The 19,357-nt window shown below is 50.2% G+C and overlaps 1 protein-coding gene and 1 long non-coding RNA gene across 4 annotated transcripts in view; one reads left to right on the forward strand and one right to left on the reverse strand.

The window, feature by feature from the left end:
* The window catches only part of ECE1 (endothelin converting enzyme 1), a 130,027-nt gene that overhangs the window by 35,360 nt on the left and 75,310 nt on the right, over nucleotides 1-19,357 (forward strand). The window lies entirely within an intron of this gene.
* LOC134735630 (uncharacterized) lies at nucleotides 11,470-18,527 on the reverse strand. Its single transcript, XR_010118939.1, has 3 exons — nucleotides 18,035-18,527; nucleotides 17,569-17,803; nucleotides 11,470-15,901 (listed from the first exon to the last, which is right to left on the reverse strand). It is a non-coding gene; the product is annotated as an uncharacterized lncRNA (long non-coding RNA).

Genomic DNA, 19,357 nt, shown 5'->3' on the forward strand with positions numbered 1-19,357 from the left:
ACTTTGGGAGGCCGAGGCGAGTGGATCACTAAGTCAGGAGATTGAGACCATCCTGGCTAACACAGTGAAAACCCATCTCTACTAAAAATACAAAAAATAGCCGGGCGTGGTGGCGGGCGCCTGTAGTCCCAGCTACTCAGGAGGCTGAGGCAGGAGAATGGCGTGAACCCGGGAGGCGGAGCTTGCAGTGAGCCCAGATCGAGCCACTACATTGTAGCCTGGGCAACAGAGCGAGACTCTGTCTCAAAATGTCTCAAAAAGAAAAAAAAAGAAAATCTAGTTGGGTTTGGGTTTTATCATTAACAGCCCTGAGGGTCCTGATTGAAGAGGCTTCAGAGAGGAGGTGGCATTTGAAGCATGCGTTGAAGGAGTTCTTGGGACTAACAGCAATGGTGAGGTTATGCCAAGCCAAGGAAGCTGGTAGGAAGGATGTGATCATGACCTGCTTGGGAGAATGGCAGGTGCTGATGTCCGGGCAGATCCTGAAGGGCCTCATGTGCCACAGAGCAGAGCTCCGACACATTGACTCATTCCTTCATGCACCCATTCATTCACCCAACCAAGCCAGCGCTCACTGCATACCAGGCACTACTCTAAACACTTTCTGGGTAACTAACTGCATCCTCCCAACAACCTGGTGGGACGGGTACTGTGATTCACCACTTTACAGGTGAGAAGACAGAGGCACAGAGAGGTTAAGTAACTCACTCAAGGTCACAGTTGGTAAATGACAGAGCCAGGGTTTGAACGCCAGCAGTCTGGCTCCAGAGTTTCTGTCCTTAACCACAGAGGGGGAGTGACCATCCTCCCCTGACTCCAGCCCAGAGTTCTTTCTGTGTCTCATATCCCAGTGGGGACAAGACTGCAGTGCCTGTGCCTGGGATGTGGCCCTAGAACTCTGGAGCCTCAGTGTGCGTGAGTGAGGGGAAAGGAGAGAGGGAGGGCCCTGTGGATCCTTTTAGAGGACACGAGGTGCTGTCCTGGCCTAGTTCCAGCCCCAACTAGCGAGGAGCCAGCGCCAGATTCCCGCTAGGTGCCCTGCTGTTTCTGCAAACTGTGATAATCTCCAGAAACAGTGAATGATGGGCTCTGGCTGGGTCCAGCTAAGCCCGCTGCAGGAGATGGGGAACTTTAAGAAGCTGTGGCTCTAGCCCAGGTACTGGGGAGTTTTAAAACTGCTCCTAGCAAGGGAAGCCCTGGGCAGGCAGGAAGGGGAGGGGGCTCTGAGACATGGCATCAGAGAAGGAGCCCTGGGGGACCTGCAGCATCGGCTCAGGCCCCAGTTCACCCCTCAGTATCCACACTCAAGCCCCTCCCATGAACAAAGGCTGTTCACCGTCTCATTCAGCGGTTGGGGGTACTAGCCCTGTTTCACAAATGAGGAGGTTGAGGCTCAGCAAGGGCAAGTAGCTTGCCTGAGGTCACCCAGCCAATTGTCCTGGGTCCACGTCCAGGGCCCTGGACAGCCTCATGAGGGCTGCCTCTTTGGTCTTGTCTCTGATCCCAAAGGGTTTCTGGAACACACGCCAGAGCTCCCTCAGGCCTCCCGGCCCCTCCCTCTCACAAGACGCCCTTCCTCCCTTCCTCTTTTACTCCCAATTCCAGAGAAGGGCTGTTGCCCCAAATAGAGAGTGCTTTGCTGTTTGTGGGGAGGATCCTGGCAACCCCTGGGGGTCCTACACAGGTGGCCTCCGGGGTGGGGGCTGGAGGGTAAGACTTCCGGTTGTCCCTCAGTGGCTAGGCCCTGGCAGGGTGTATGAGGGCAGGAGAGCCCATCTCCAGAGCGTCCACAAGTGCTTGTTAAACTAAAGCTGGGGCAAAGGGAGTGCCATTTCGGCTGCGACTCAAAAGCTTGGCCATTTTCTGACAGCACAGCAGAGAGTGAGGTTTAGCAGGTGGAGGAAACAGCATGAGCAGAGGTCTGGAGGTAGAGAAGTGGAAAATGTCTCCAGGGGAAGGGCAGCTGCTTCCCACGTGGGTGGGAGCAAGTTCATTCATGGTTCCAAGCTAAGAGTGATCCGGGGGGGTTCTGAGGGGTGACTCCATTCTAGACCTTCTGGGGGGATCCAGAAGGCTTGTGACCCATTGGGATTGCAGCAAAACGGAGCCAGGCTCCTCCTCTCTTCTGTCCTGCCCAGATCTCTGCCTGACAGGGATGCTCAAGGCGGGGCCAGCCTCTCAAGGGGGCAGCCTCTCCCCTGAGCCTGGCCACCTTTCACAGAGGCTTATCTGTCCCTTCCCATTTCCAGTCTGGAGCCCAGTGCCCTAGGAGCAGCAGCCCTGCGTGGGTACAGCCTGGCCGCCACAGCAGGTCTGGTCTTGCCAGCCAGGCAGAGCTTCCACTTCGTACCTCAGAGGTACAAAGAAGCCCCAGCCCTAGACCCAGTGGGGACAAGTGACAGGAATGCCTCCTGGGGTGCAAGAAAATGTCCTCTGGGGGCCCCTCTGCTGCTGACGTCCTCACATCAATTACTGTAGTGATCATGTTTAAAACTTGTTTTTTATGAAATACTTAATATGTGCCAGCCACTGTGCTTGGCACTTGACACAGACTCTAGTGGTGTCTCACTAGATGCTCATAACCCCCCTGCAAGGAAGCCACTGCCACCCTCAACGTGCAGAGGGAGGAAACTGAGGCTCCAAGAGGTGACGTGACTCGCTCAACATCACACAGCTGCTAAGCAGCCAAATGTGTCTGACCTTGAGATCTGTCTTCCACCCATGACGTGGAGATACTAGCTCCGGCCCCCCAGAGTCGCTGTGAAGAGCAAAAGTGAATTAAAGGGAATGAGCCCGCTTTGGAAATGTTAAAGCCAGCATTTACAGGGCCTGGGCTGGGGTAATGTGGAGGGGAGTTCTAAGCAGGGAGCAGTCTGGGAGCTGAGACCCATGCTGGACCCAGAGGAAGGGGAGAATCTTGAGTGCAGGGAGTCCTCGGTGGACCTCAGTCATCCTAAGCCCAAGAGTTGGCTCAGTCCTCGCTGCCGAGCCTTTAGCATTCATGGCACAGGTGCAGGGCTTTGGAATGAGCACTGGGCCGGGAGTATGGAAGCCTGGCTTCTAGTCCTGACTGTGTCCCTGACTGAGCCTCAGTTAGTTCATCTGTAGACTGGGGGGGTTGGTCAGACAGGGCTCATGGAGACCTTCCTCGACTCCTCCCCAGAGGCTTGAGCACACCTCGCTGCTGTCCTTTTTTTGTAACGCTCATCACTGTCTGCAGTGAGGCCATCACTGTACTGGTTAGGGTCAAATTGGAGTCACATTGCCTGGGTTCAAATCCCAAATGCCTTAGAGCTGGATGATCTTGACTGTGACCTTTCCGTGCCTTAGCTTTCTCACCTACAAAATAGGGTCAATAATATGGCCGGGCGCGGTGGCTCAGGCCTGTAAGCGGTGGCTCAGGCCTGTAATCCCACTTTGGGAGGCCAAGGTGGGCAGATCACCTGAGGTCAGGAGTTCGAGACCAGCCTGGCCAACATGGTGAAATGCCATCTCTACTAAAAATACAAAAATTAGCTGGGTGTGTTGGTGGGCACCTGTAATCTCAGCTACTCAAGAGGCCAAGGCAGGAGAATCGCTTGAACCCAGGAGGCAGAGGTTGCAGTGAGCCGAGATCGCGCCATTGCACTCCAGTCTGGGCGACAAGAGTGAAACCCCAAACTCCATCTGGAAAAAAAAAAACAAAAACCACTTAACATGTAGTATGTGGCACACAGTAAGCACTCAATAAATGTAAGATGCTATTATGAATATTGCGACTCTTAGTAACATTGTTTATTGTCTCTCCCTGTATTACAATTCAAGCTCCTGACAGCAAAGGCTTTGTCTTGTTTAATGTATTCCTGGTGGTAAGCTCATTTCTTGGCACATAGTAGGTACATAATAAATATTTGGTGAATGAATGAATGAGCAAATGAATACACATACAATGACATTGACATCCCCAGCATCCAGGAGGCCCCGTATGGCTGGATGTGGAGAAGGATGGATGCTGGGAAGACAAACCCAGGCCAGCTCCTTGCTCAGGGCCCAGCCAGCCCTCTTTGTTCCTAGCAGCCATCGGGGCAGGCCCTGACTCAGTCTGCCCTGATGGGGGTCCATTCCACTCAGAACAGAGGGTTCTCTCTGGAGATCGAGGTGGCTCCCTGTCCTGCCACTATGACCACAGCAGTATTTGTGGGTGTCTGATGCTGTTTCCCAGCTCAGATTCCAGCCACCAGGCATGGGGGCGAACGTAGATTTTTCCCTGTGCTCAGCAGCCCTCCCTCCTAAACCCGCAGAGTGGAGCCCAGCCTGTTGTCTCTTTACCACCCGTACCCACCCTTTCCAGAGGCCGCTCTCACGAACTGAAATGCTCCCACTGCCCCTTACACAGCTCCCTTGCCTCCCTCCTGTTCTAGAATTTCCAGATGGGACTGCTGACACAGCGGTTCTCCTGTGAGTCCTTCTTGGCCCCTGGTGGTCTGAGCGACCCTGAGGACGTTGGTGTTATGTGCCCAGTTTTGAGAGTGAGGGACAGATTGTTATGCCATTCTCTATACAGAGGAAACGAAAACTCAGAAGGGAGGTTTGCTGGAACGTTTACAGTTGTCGGAGGCCTGAGTTGGGATTCACTCAAGTCTGTTTATTTCTTTTGCCTTCATTCATTCATTCAACTCGTATTTCCTGAGTACCTGCTCTCTGTCAAGCACTGCACAGCAGTGTTCATGGTGCCTGCCTTGCCCAGGGATCCAGATGTTAATCAGACCAGAATTTAGCCTGGCTTTGTAGACAGTGTGTACACCAGTGTTGTCCAATGGAACTTTCTGGGATGATGGAAACGGCCTGTGTCTATGCTGTCGAGCCTATGTGTGGCTATGAAGCACTTGACATGTGGCTAGTGCAAAGGAGGGGCTGAATTTTTCACTTTATTTTTAATTAATTTGATTGAAATAGCCACATGTGGCGCATGGCACTTCTATGTTGGATGTTGTAGTTCTGCATAGATCTTTGAAGATTTGTCATTCAAGGCCTTAACCTGTGGGTCTCAAACTCAAATGTAAGCAGGGACCAAGCATGGGACCGGGCTGATTTTCCAGAGGCATCTTCAGTTGTGTCTTCTTTCCCAATCGTCAGTATGTTCAACACTACAAAGGAATCAGTTTCTGTTTTCCTTGAAACATGAGCCCCTCCAGACCTGTCTTTCAGTTTTCCATTTTTTTTTCTTAATAAGGTGTAATTTCCATTACAGTGAAATGCACAAGTGAGGGTTGAGGAGTTTTGACAAATGTAGACACCTGTGTAACCATAGAATCAAGACAGAGGGTATTTCCAGGACATTCTCATTCCCCAGAACATTCCCTCACACGCCCTTCCAGTAAGTCTCATCCTCGGAGGTGGCTGCTGTTCTGATGTCTGTCGCCATATGGCTTAGTTTTCTTGTTTTGAAGCTGCATGTAAATCATTTCACTTTTGACCAAGACAAGGATATGAGAAATATTTCTCTCTTTTTTAAAAGTAAGAAACAACATTGACATGATGAAAATTGGCAGCTCACCCTGGGGCCACAGTGAGGAGGAGATAAGGGGTTAGGGTGGGCTGTGGAACCTCAGAGACTCGTGGCCTGTCCAGAGGAGGTGGCCACTCCTCAGCCCCAGCCACCACATGGAGAATGTGGTCCCAGCATTGCCATATCTTTTTTTGTTTGTTTGTTTTGAGAAGGAGTCTCGCTCGGTTGCCCAGGCTGGAGTACAGTGGTGCGATCTCGGCTCACTGCAAGCTCCGCCTCCCAGGTTCACGCCATTCTCCTGCTTCAGCCTCCCAAATAGCTGGGACTACGGGCGCCTGCCACCACACCTGGCTAATTTTTTGTATTTTTTAGTAGAGACAGGGTTTCACTGTATTGGTCAGGATGGTCTCGATCTGCTGACCTCGTGATCCACCCGCCTCGGCCTCCCAGAGTGCTGGGATTACAGGCGTGAGCCACTGCACCCGGCCCTTTTTTTGTTTGTTTGTTTGTTTGTTTATTATACTTTAGGTTTTAGGGTACATATGCACAATGTGCAGGTTTGTTACATATGTATCCATGTGCCATGTTGATTTCCTGCACCCATTAACTCGTCATTTAGCATTAGGTATATCTCCTAATGCTGTCTCTCCCCCCTCCCCCCACCCCACAACAGTCCCCGGAATGTGATGTTCCCCTTCCTGTGTCCATGAGTTCTCATTGTTCAATTCCCACCTATGAGTGAGAACATGCGGTGTTTGGTTTTTTGTCCTTGCGATAGTTTACTGAGAATGATGTTTTCCAGTTTCATCCATGTCCCGACAAAGGACACAAACTCATCATTTTTTATGGCTGCATAGTATTCCATGGTGTATATGTGCCACATTTTCTTAATCCAGTCTATTGTTGTTGGACATTTGGGTTGGTTCCAACTCTTTGCTATTGTGAATAGTGCCGCAATAAACATACGTGTGCATGTGTCTTTATAGCAGCATGATTTATAGACCTTTGGGTATATACCCAGTAATGGGATGGCTGGGTCAAATGGTATTTCTAGTTCTAGATCCCTGAGGAATCGCCACACTGACTTCCACAATGGTTGAACTAGTTTACAGTCCCACCAACAGTGTAAAAGTGTTCCTATTTCTCCACATCCTCTCCAGCACCTGTTGTTTCCTGATTTTTTAATGATGGCCATTCTAACTGGTGTGAGATGGTATCTCACTGTGGTTTTGATTTGCATTTCTCTGATGGCCAGTGATGATGAGCATTTCTTCATGTGGTTTTTGGCTGCATAAATGTCTTCTTTTGAGAAGTGTCTGTTCATGTCCTTTGCCCACTTTTTGATGGGGTTGTTTGTTTTTTTCTTGTAAATTTGTTTGAGTTCATTGTAGATTCTGGATATTAGCCCTTAAACCGCATGATTATCTCAATAGATGCAGAAAAGGCCTTTGACAAAATTCAACAACCCTTCATGCTAAAAACTCTCAATAAATTAGGTATTGATGGGACGTATCTCAAAATAATAAGAGCTATATATGACAAACCCACAGCCAATATCATACTGAATGGGCAAAAACTGGAAGCATTCCCTCTGAAAACTGGCACAAGACAGGGATGCCCTCTCTCACCGCTCCTATTCAACATAGTGCTGGAAGTTCTGGCCAGAGCAATCAGGCAAGAGAAGGAAATAAAGGGTATTCAGTTAGGAAAAGAGGAAGTCAAACTGTCCCTGTTTGCAGATGACATGATTGTATATCTAGAAAATCCCATTGTCTCAGCCCAAAATCTCCTTAAGCTGATTAGCAGCTTCAGCAAAGTCTCAGGATACAAAATCAATGTACAAAAATCACAAGCATTCTTGTACATCAATCACAGACAAACAGAGAGCCAAATCATGAGTGAACTCCCATTCACAATTGCTTCAAAGAGAATAAAATACCTGGGAATCCAACTTACAAGGGATGTGAAGGACCTCTTCAAGGAGAACTACAAACCACTGCTCAATGAAATAAAAGAGGATACAAACAAATGGAAGAACATTCCATGCTCATGGGTTGGAAGAATCAATATCGTGAAAATGGCCATACTGCCCAAAGTAATTTATAGATTCAATGCCATCCCCATCAAGCTACCAATGACTTTCTTCACAGAATTGGAAAAAACTACTTTAAAGTTCATATGGAACCAAAAAAGAGCCCGCATCACCAAGTCAATCCTAAGCCAAAAGAACAAAGCTGGAGGCATCACGCTACCTGACTTCAAACTATACTACAAGGCTACAGTAACCAAAACAGCATGGTACTGGTACCACAACAGAGATATAGATCAATGGAACAGAACAGAGCCCTCAGAAATGATGCCGCATATCTACAACTATCTGATCTTTGACAAGCCTGACAAAAACAAGAAATGGGGAAAGGATTCCCTATTTAATAAATGGTGCTGGGAAAACTGGCTAGCCATATGTAGAAAGCTGAAACTGGATCCCTTCCTTACACCTTATACAAAAATTAATTCAAGATGGATTAAAGACTTAAATGTTAGACCTAAAACCATTAAAATCCTACAAGAAAACCTAGGCAATACCATTCAGGCCATAGGCGTGGGCAAGGACTTCATGTCTAAAACACCAAAAGCAATGGCAACAAAAGCCAAAATTGACAAATGGGATCTCATTAAACTAAAGAGCTTCTGCACAGCAAAAGAAACTACCATCAGAGTGAACAGGCAACCTACAGAATGGGAGAAAATTTTTGCAACCTTTTTTTTTTTTTAAGGAAAATGGAAACTATTCATTTTTTTAAAATAATATCCCCAAAATGTTACATTTCAAAAACTTTTCTAAGCTGGGCACGGTGACTCATGCCTGTAATCCCAACACGGGGAGGTCGAGGCAGGCAGATCACCTGAGGTCAGGAGTTCGAGACCAGCCTGGCCAACATGGCAAAACCCCATCTCTATTAAAAATACAAAAAATTAGCCAGGTATGATGGCGCATGCCTCCTAGTCCCAGCTACTTGGAAGGCTGAGGCAGGAGCATTGCTTGAGCCTAGGAGTCGGAGGTTGCAGCGAGCTGAGATGGTGCCCCTGTACTCCAGCCTGAGCGACAGAGTGAGACCCTGTCTCAAAAAACAGCAACAACAACAACAAAATTTCTAGCGCCGTAGGCCAAATAATTCACGTCTGTGGGCCAGATGGCCAGTTTGTGAGTTCTGCCTTGGGCCAGTTGGAATGTTAGTAATAATCACAGCTGGTATTTCCTGAGTGCTTCCTTTGTTTCAGGTCCTGTTCTAAGTGCTCTCTATTATTAAGTCATGTAATCCTTGTAACAATTTATTAATAGATCCATTTTACAGATGAGTAAGCTGAGCCATAGAGAGGGATTAAGCGATTTGCCCAAGGTTACAGAGTGAGTGGGAGAGCCGGGATTTGAATTCTGACAGTTTCCCCACAATCTGTGTTCCCCACCACTACAAATGTTCCCCTCAAGGGCAAGGGTGGAGGGTGAGGCCGCTGGGGATGGTTATGCCACTTGGGTGGAGCTTTGACAGCCACCACGGTGCCACCTCCCTGAACAGGAGAGAATCCCTTGCTGGGATTGCCCTGGCTCGGGCACTTTGCATGTCTGGGCACCTTGGCTATCAGTTGGTAGAGCCCAGTTTTAGGGAGTTCTGGGAAAGCAGCCAGTGGTGGGGCTGGGTAGATGGAAGCCTGGTGGATGAGGAGCCATAAGAGGCATAGAAAGCACTGGGCAAGTGGGGGCAGAAATAGCTGGAGCCTGGCTGGGTAGAGCCCAGGCCCGGGGGGTGGCAGGGGAGAGCGGGAGATGAGAATAGAGAAATCAGCCAGCCCAGGCCCAGGGCCACGGCAGGCTGCTGCTCTCCAGGAGCCAACAGCTGGGGCATTCCTGCCCCCTGGTGATTCATCTGGACAAGCCTGTCATTTGGGGAAGGTACGGGAGGGGAATATAAACATCACCAGGCGAAACATTGCTACATTTCCGTCATCACCTTCCACCTCCAAAGGGGGCAGGGTGGGCCAGGGGAGGAAACTGAGGCCCAGGGAGCACTAGGCTTGAACTCATGCCAGGACTTCTGGCTCCCACTCTGGCGTTCTGTGCATTCCTCAGGGCAGGGGGTTGGGAAAAGGGTCTGTGGTCATTTCTGGAGCCTGAGAAGGGGCATGGCAGGAAGGGGCCAGCAGACACATCCAGATCCTCTCTGGCTCTTATCTTACTTGTAAGTCACTGAGTCAGGGCCTGATACGCAGTAAGTGCCAAATAAGTATTTGCCATTATTACTAGATTTTCCTAATTTCATCCTCATACCCAGTTCTGAGATATGTGCTGTTATCATCACCATTTCACCAATGAGAAAGTTGAGGCTTAGACAGGTAGACTGCCTGGGTCACAGAGCCAGGGTGTGGGGCCTGGGCCAGAAGAAGGGGAGGTGGCAGGACTGGTCAAAGAGGGCCTCCTGGAAGAGGTGGCATGGGGCTGGACGTGGGGAACTTAGCCTGTTAAGCTGCTGGTTCCTTTGGGGCCAAGGTTGGTTCCTAAGACCTAATGCCCGCTCTGAGAATGGGGTCTCCCCACTCTGAGAATGCACTGCCTGCTAGAATGCCATGCAGTTTTGGGCTGGCACTTGGGCCTCACGTGCTTTCCTGCAGCTCCACATCAGGGGAGCCTACTGAGCCTGGCCTGGAAGGGGCGGTCTGGCCTTGTGGCCATGTCGCCTCTCTGAGCCTCAGTCTCCTCATCCGTCAAATGGGAACAGTGCTACCTACCACACATGGTTGTGGTGAGGACCTGGCATCACAGAACTTGCAGGAGATGGCTGTTGAATTGACCTTTTTTTTTTTTTTTTGAGACAGGGTCTCACTCTGTCCCCCAGGCTGGAGTGCAGTGGTGCGATCTTGGCTCACTGCAACCTCCACCTCCTGGGTTCAAGTAATTCCCCTGCCTCAGCCTCCTGAGTAGCTGGAACCACAGATGCGAGCCACCACGCCACCATGCCTGGCTAATTTTTTGTATTCTTTTTTGTAGAGATGGGTTTTTGCCTGTTGCCCAGGCTGCTGTCTCCTGAGCTCAAAGCAATCCTCCCGCTTCAGCCTCCCAAAGTGCTGGGATTATAGGTGTGAGCCACTGCACTCAGCATGAATTGGCTTTTTAAGAACAGAAGTCAGACACAGCCCCAAGCCAGCCTAGGGAAACTTGGTCCATATGTGAGCTCAGAACCCAAACATTCTCACTCCTGCTTTTCACCTGTGTACTTTGAGAGGGTCAGGAGGAGACACACCCTCTTCAGCTTTGTCTACACTGGACATGAGTGCCAGGGAGCAAGTTTGCCATTATCGTCCACCAAACCCAAGAGCAGCAAACACTTATGGAGCACTTGCTGTGTACCACACACTATGCAAAGCACTTTATATTTTCATTTTACTCCTAGGAAACAGGCTCAGTTGCTGGATGTTGAGCAATCAGCTGGTAGTGCTGGAGTGGAGACTTGAACCTGTGTAGTCTGGCTTCAGAGTCTATGCTCTTAAGAAGAAAAAAAAATCTACCAGAAAGGAGCAAAAATAGTAATTCAGGGCTGGGCATGGTGGCTCAGGCCTGTAATCCAAGCACTTTGGGAGGCCAAGGCGAGCAGATCACTTGAGGTCAGGAGTTTGAGACCAGCCTGGCCAACGTGGCAAAACCTCGTCTCTACTAAAAATATAAAAAATTAGCCAGGTGTGGTGGCACACACCTGTGGTCCCAGCTACTCAGGAGGCTGAGGTAGGAGAATTGCTTGAGCCCAGGAGGCGGAGGTTGGAGTGAGCTGAGTTTGCACTACTGCACTCCAGCCAGGGCAATAGAGCAAGACTCTGTCTCAAAAAAAAAAAAAAAAAAAAAAGTCATTCGGGGCAGTCTTTCCGTTGCAAAGCCTTGTCACGTGTGTGACGCAATTTTGTCCTTAGGACACCTGATGAGTGCGGTGTTACCATCCCTATCTTAGAGGTGAGGAAAATGAGCCCCAGAGAGGGACATGACCTGCTCAGAGCCACCCACCTGACTCCAAGCCTGGTGTTCTTCTCCCTGCTTCTCAGCTGCCAGTTGTCCAGCTGGAATGGTGGCAGCCAGCAGGCCAGCAGCAGGGAACCCTGCATGTCCCACAGCCCCCATGTGCTTCCTCCAGTGGGTGAGCACCATCCTGGCCCATGCCATGGTTCCCTGCTTCCACCTGACCCATGATCTCAGAGCTTAGAGCCACCAGTTCTCAGAGACAGTTGAGTGATTTTTCAAACTCCATTTCTTAGAACCCCTGAGGGAGCTGGGTTCAGGGTCAGGATATGAACTCATTGAGTGCCTAAGTGGCAGCTCCACTTACATCTCTTTTGTATTTTATGTTGCCGTGTTTAGTTTTTTAAATAAAGGACTCTATGGGATGAAAAAAAATCTGTTTGCGAACCACTGTTCAGATCCAGCAACTACTTCCCCATTTTACAGATGAAAAATCGACAGCAAAGCTCATTTTTCCCCATAAATGACAATAATATTCAGGCATTGTTCTAAGTCTTGTTACTCATTTTATCTTCACAAGCCTATGAGAGAGATACTGTTGTCATCTCCATTTTACAGGTGAGGACACTGAGGCTCAGATGGTGAAGTAGCTTGCCCAAGGATTAGAATCCAAGGAGCCTAGCTCCCAAGTCCATACCCTCAGCCGCCTGCAACCTGACAGACATACTATCTCTTTGTATCCTGAAGAGGGATGCTACTTGCTGAGGCCCAGGGTATGGCAGTGTTAGAACTGGGACCCAAACGTGGATCTCCAGCCTCCCAGCCCTATTCCTGTTCCTTCTGCTGTCCAAGACATCACCTGGGCTGAAGAGGGAACCCTGGCTCTGTCATTTTCTAGCTATCTGACCTTGGTCAAGTGAATGGACTTCTCTGAGCCTATTTTCTCACCTTAGAAGAGAGATAACAGTACATCATGAGGTCATCATGAAGGTTAAACAGGATCAACCACATGAGTTGTCTGGCATGGGGTTCATGAATCCAAGGAGTCCCCAGAGCTTCCTGCCCCACCCACTTCCTCCTCCCTCTGCCCAGCCCTCACCCACCCACCCACCTGTGTAACACAAATACTAATTACGACTGACTCCATGAGCTGCTTCCTGGTTGAGCACAATTACTGGGCAGCTCAGTCATCACCATTATACCATATCATTCAATGAGACAGGTTAACTTTGTCTTAAGTTGTACGTGATTAGATCAGCAAATTGTCAGGGAGTACTTGGTCTCTTCAGATTGGGACTTCCCCAGCCTTGTCATCCTGCACAGCCCAGGACATCACACAGGAGCACAGGAGCATGAGGAGGTGCAGGGGCATCTGTGGGTGGCCCTGGAGTCAGGGCCAGCTGCTTTCTGGGCTGCTTTGCAGTCTGTGCTTGGAGAAGATGAGAGTGGACAACTCAGCCCCTTCAACCCAGCTGGGAGGTGACACCTGAAGTCATAAGGATGGAGCAGGTGAGGCAGGGTGGGTTAGAAGGAGGTGGTGACTGCCATCTTATCCAATGTCATGGGAAAACCTGGGTTCAAATCCAGGCTTTACTGTTTACCAGATGTGTGACTTAGGGCGAGTTACTGATGCTCGCTGCACTCCAGTTGCTTCACACTTGCAAGGAGCTGACATGTGCCACCGAGCCCCAGGTCTAGTGCCTGGCACACCACGGGTCTTCTCTAGTCGTTCCTTCCCTCCTATGTGCTGCTTCTCTGCTAGGCACTGGGCTGAGGCCTTTCCGTGGCTCACTTTTTTAAGACGTGTAAGGATCCTTCGGGGTCGGCACCATGATCATCTCCATTCACATCCGTGGAAAGATGTGAAAGCCAAAGCATAAAAACGAAGTGAAATGACTTGGTCAGGGCCACACAGCCGCACTTGGCTGCTGGTCACTGTGTTGGGATGAGATGCCAGAAGCATGCTGCTGGCGAGCAGCGAGGAAGGGTAACTGCAAAGCCCGAGAGAGCTGCCTGGAGGAAAGCGCGTTAAGCTGAGGAGCCAGCCGGAGAAAGAAGGCAGACTTGAACTCCTGAGGGAGCCAGGAGGGAGGGTTTAGCAAGCCAGGCCAGGGTTCGTGGGCTTCATCCTGCCAGCTCCAGGGAGTCGGTGTGTGAGGCAGTCCCACTTTAGAAAGTCCTGCCCAGGCCAAGCGTGGTGACTCATGACTGTAATCCCATCACTTAAGGAGGCTGAAGCTGGAGGATCGCTTGAGCCCAGGAGTTAGAGAGACCAGCCCGGGCAATACAATGAGACCTTGTCTCTACAAAAAAAATGTTTAAAATCAGCTAGGCATGGTGCTACCCACCTGTGGTCCCAGCTACTCAGGAAGCTGAGGCAAGAGCATCACTTGATCCCATGAGTTTGGAGGCTGCAGTGAGCCATGATCATACCACTGCCTGGGTGACAGAGTGAGACCTAGTCTCTTAAAAATAAAACAACAGTAAGAGCCATGGCTCACGTCTGTAATCCCAGCACTTTGGGAGGCCGAGGTGGGTGGATCATCTGAAGGCAGGAGTTCGAGACCAGCCTGGCCAATGTGGTGAAATCCTGTCTCTACTAAAAATACAAAAATTAGCCGGGCATGGTGGCGGGCACCTGTAGTCCCAGCTACTCAGGAGGCTGAGGCAGGAGAATTGCATCGCTTGAACCCGGGAGGCAGAGGTTACAGTGAGCCGAGATTAAGCGACTGCACTCCAGCCAGGGTGACAGAGTGAGACTCTGTCTCAAAAAAAAAAAAAAAAAAGAAAGTTCTGCCAGGAGCTAGCCAGGAGCTGAAGGACTAAAGGGAGCTACAGTAGGAGATCAAGGGGGTCAGGGGGTCACCAGGGAAGGCATGCCGAGGGGACAGAGCCCAGTGGGCCTGGATAGAGGACCAGAGATGATTGATGGAGGCTGCCAGGCAGGTGGACAGGGTGGGCAGATCAGTGGCCTATATCAGTAGGAGTGAGAGGCTGCTGACCAGGTTTGGGGCTTGGGCATGGGGTGGCCTCCACAGCAGGCACTGAAGAATGGGCCAGCAACACTAGGTAAGACTCCCAGGGCCTCTGGCAGTTGAGTCAACACTGGGCCATGTGAGCGAGTGCTTCCCAGCGCTGTGTGTGGAGGCAAGTCTCTTGCTGCTGGCACATTCACGGGAGCCCAGCCCTGGGACTCGGGGCCACGCCAGAGTGGTTGGCTCACAGGCTGGCAGGGCTGCTGCCTTCTCCAAGGGGCAGTTAGCAACCTTGACCTCCTACCTCTGCCCTGTGCCCTTGGGCTTCGAGTGTCTCCCTGAGTCTCACCTTGAGGCCTCCCCAGCCCCTGCCCACTTGGCTGCCTTCCCGTGCACAGGCCCTCAGTTCCATCTGAGCCCTTGGTGGTGCAAAGGGGAGTCTCCCTCTCCAGACCCCAGCAGTTATATCTGTCCCTATTTCCCACATCCCAGATGGGTGGCCCATAGCCTCTGAAGGAAGTTAGCCTAGAGAGCCAGGCTCCGGGTAGGAGGCACAAAAAAAGGGGGTGAGGCCCCGAGATGACCAGGAAGATCTGGGTTTGGGCTCCAGCTCTGGCAAGCTGCTTCCTTTCTCTGAGCCTCAGTCTCTGCATCTGTAAAACGGGGATCCTAGGACTTATCCCACAAGGTGATTGTGAGACACAAATAAGAGTATAAAAGAGCCTTGAGAACTGGGCAATGTCAAGGTCAATGACTGTTTTGTTTTATTTTACTTTATTTTATTCTATTTTATTTGATTTCTCTCTTTTTTTTGTAGTTGAGACAGGGTCTTTGTCACCCAAGCTAGAATGCAGTGGCGTGATCTCAGCTCACTGTAGCCTCAACCTTCTAGGCTCAAGCAATCCTTCCACCTCAGCCTCCCAAGTAGTGGGGCCACAGGTGGATGCCACCACACCTAGCTAATTTTTTTTTTAATTTTTTTGTAGAGACAAAGTCTCACTATGTTACCCAGGCTGGTCGCAAACTCCTGGGCTCAAGCAGTCTGCCCGCCTCACCTCCCAAAGTGCTGGGATTACAAGCATGAGTGCCCGGCCAAAGAGTACATGATTTCTATTAATAACTCATATTTGACTTCTTGCTGTTGATATTAACCTCCATCACCTGCGCAATCTGTTATTTTCACTGAGTTTACAGCAGGGCTAGAGTAACAACAAATGTTGGCTGAACAAAGGCCAAGACTGGAAAATCTGGATGAGGGCAGAAGCAAATGGGAGGGGTGGTGAGGAAGACAAGGAGAAGCAAGCAGAAAGAGGTGGCCTGCGCAGGACGTCCCTCTGGTGCAGTTCACCCAGGGCTGGGCTGCTGGATGCCAGGCAGTTCACGTTCTAGCTTACTCGGTATTTACAATGGCCCTTTTACGGATGAGGAAACTGAGACCTGAGGGTGAAAACAACATATCCAAGGTCACATGAGCCAGGAAACCTGATTGGGCTCAGGTCTGTCTTAACTGCCTGATAAATGTTGTTTCTAACTCTGTTCCACAAAGGATTCATGATAGGTTATAAATAAAATACATTCAGTAAAACGACATGCAATACCAAATGGAAAATCAGAATCATGGAAAACAGAGTGGAAAATGTGGACAAGGAAAAAGCTGAACCTAAAGGCCAAGAAAGTGCCCATAGGCGAGTTTCTGATTTGGCTATGAGTCTCCTGGCAGCCAAAGAAAAAAGAGATACAAGCTGATTCCTGTTATTAAAAAGTAAAGAAGCAGTTTACACTTTCAGGAACTTCATAGTAAATTTAAAAATAAGTTAATCACATGGAAATTTCTCTGGTGAAAAATACTGGGAAATATAATGGATAATGTAATAATAATAAATGTCAAGTGGCATATCTTTAGAAATGATAGCCATATTTTTATATCTTACCCCTTGCCCAAAGTTGTTGTCTTACTTGGGTTTTTGTTTTTTTGAGACAGGGTTTTGCTGTGTTTCCCAGACTGGTCTTGAACTCCTGGCCTCAAGCAATCCTCCCACCTGGGTCTCCCAAAGTGCTGGGATTGCAGGCATGAGTCACCATGCCCAGCCAAGCACTTTATCTATATTAACTCGTTTAAGTGTCACCACAGTCCTATGAGGGAGGTACTGTTATTATCATCATCATCCTCATTTGACAGATGAGTACTGAGGCACAGAGAGGCTGAGTCACTTGCTCAGGGTCACACAGTTGGGAAGTTCAGACTGGGGATCTGAAATGAGGTTTAGATCCAGAGCTTTTACCTGCTACATTATAGCATCTGTTAAATATAAGTGTTTAGCTACCAGATAATATGAGTGTGTTTTAGATGACATGTAAAGATTTAACAGATCCCAGCCAATTACCAGCACCAAAAGTAGTAACTGATGGGGACTTCGGCCACAAAGGGCAGCGTCTCTAAGGAGCTGAGGCTTAGAGACAATGTGAAAGCAGCTGTGGAGGGTGTGGCTCAGTCCCAGGCCTCAGAATTTCACATGGGGCTTCCCTTTTCCACCTCACACCCCAAGATGCCTTAACGATCCCCCGCCTTTGGCCAACCAAACGCAAGAGCCATATGAGTGACTAATGTCGTCTGGGCAAAGGGGGTCATGCCCAGGTGCCACCAGGCCAGGAGGCTTTTGTCGCCAGAAACCTGTGCGTGTTTAGATTTCTCGTTTCTGCTCACCCCAGGCCTTTGATTTCCAAGGGTGGAGTTTCCAGAGCTGGGCACCGTCGCACCTTCATCTGGCTGTCATCACTTCCTCTGTGCAGCTGGGGCACCGGGGACTGAGGACGGGGCAGTCCACAGGGAGCCGTGGTTCTACCCCTCCACTTTTGGTTTCTGCCAGGCCCTTCTCATAAACACCAGACGCAGATTCAACCCAGATTTCTCCTCCATGGCCGCACACTGCCAGGAAGGGAACTGAGAAGACCAAAGCGGAGGTTCTTTACCTTCCCCAACGTGCTCGGGGCCAGGTGTGGCACCCAAACCGCAAATGAGACAATTAGGGAGAATAAGTGCTGGCTGCCCTGCCAGCCCAGAGCCTCAGTCTGCCCAGGGCACCCAGACTCTGTGAGGTTCCCACCTGAAGAAGCAGGTCCACCTTCCACAAGGAGCACAGGACAAACAGTCCAGAACCCAGGTTCGAGGCCCAGCTCTGCCACTTTCTCACCGCAGGGCTCGAGTTCTCTGGAGGCAGCGTAATGGAGTCAGTAGGTTTGGCAGGGGGAAGATTCGCATCCTGGCTCCCTCAGTCTCCAGGCAGGTGACTCAGGGCTGGGGGGAGGTCCTTTCTCCTCCCTGACCCTTGGTCATCTCATCTGTAAAGCGGAGGCGATGATTCTTATCTCAGGGACGAGGCATTGTGGGGTTAGGAGAGAATTGTCAAGTGGCATGGTTGGTTTTTGGTCTATCCAGGCCCCTCCCCCTCTCTGTAAGCTGGAAGCGATACCTGTGAGGCTGAGGCTCTAGGTGCATGTGGGGAGCCATTGAGGTAGTGAATGGAAGGCCCTGGGCGAAGGGCCCCAGGCAGCTGTTGAAATGTCACTCACCCACTGTGGACTTCCCACCAAGCAGAGCCCGCCAAGCCTTTCCCGTCTGAGGTGGGTTCGGTTTCACTACCGGGCTGAGGCAGGCATCTCAGGAAGGGGCCCTCGGCTTTTGTGTGCTGAAAAATAACCAGGCTACATCTCTGCTGATTTCTGCTTAGGAGTTCCGTGAGCTTCCTGCATCATCTGTCCACAGACAGGCTGCCGCAGGGTGGACATCAGAGTCCCTGGGGTGGCTTCCGGCCTCCCTCCCTTGCCTCCCGCCTTTGCTCAAACATCTGTAGAGGCTCCAGCCTCAGACTAAGCCCTTAAGGAGACAGGGTCCCACGAGACCCAGCCTCTGCCATCAGGGTTCTCCTGTCTAAAATGCTGTGTGCCTCAGTAAAAGGCAGCATGGGGTAGGGTGGCTGTGTGGGGACACAGAGCCAGGGACCAAATGCTGTCTGGGGTCCCTGGAGGGTGGTCAGGAGAGCTTGCCAGAAGGGGGCAATCTCTGAAATGAACAGAAGGAGGAGGAGCCATCGCTTAACCGCACCTGGGCGAGTTACTTCCCTGAGCCTCAGTTTCATTCTCTGTAAAAGGAACCAGTGATACCTGCTTCTGAGGGAAGGGTGAGAAGCTTAAAAGAGATGGTGGGTATAAAAGAACTGACAAATCCCTTACGCCACCCGGGTGAATCCCTTATACCACCCAGGTGCCCAGGGGAGATGTTCTGTGAACTGAACTTCTTTTTCAAAAGTCTTTTCCTCTGGCAGTCGACACCTGGTAACGTAGTGTAACCAAGTGTCCTATTCTAGAAAAAGCCCAGCTGCAACCCAGCAGTAAATGAAGCAGCCTCAGAGTCCCCTCTCTCTCTGGGATGGGTAATGGAAATTCCTCCACCCAATGGGAGTGAGGTAGAAGTCTCCAGAATTCAGACCCTTCCCATGCACCCTGCCTCCTCAGGGCCTGTGACCTTTAGATGTGTTCCCTGTTTCTGTAGGCATTATGAAGTTAGATGCAGGAGAATTCTTGAGAACTTGAAGGCACTTCCCCTCTACTTGTCCCCCCTTTGATTTTAACAACCGTTTATTGAGCACCTACGCTGTGCTGGGTGACGGAGAGTCTATTGGACAGGCCAGACAAGGTCCCAGCCCCGGTAAAGCTGTGGATTCTGGGAAGGGACAGAGAGAGTGATGATAAAGACATGGAAACAAAACAGTCTGCAACAAGTACTGTAAAGGAAAACAGGATGCTGTAACAGAGAATTTGGGGGACTGCTTAGGGTTCCTGGGACATTTGAGTTGCTGGTAGGCTGAGATCTGAAGTTGGAGCTGACCATGGGAG

This window comes from Symphalangus syndactylus, chromosome 22 (genome assembly GCF_028878055.3).
Source record: "Symphalangus syndactylus isolate Jambi chromosome 22, NHGRI_mSymSyn1-v2.1_pri, whole genome shotgun sequence".
Classification (NCBI taxonomy): domain Eukaryota; kingdom Metazoa; phylum Chordata; class Mammalia; order Primates; family Hylobatidae; genus Symphalangus; species Symphalangus syndactylus.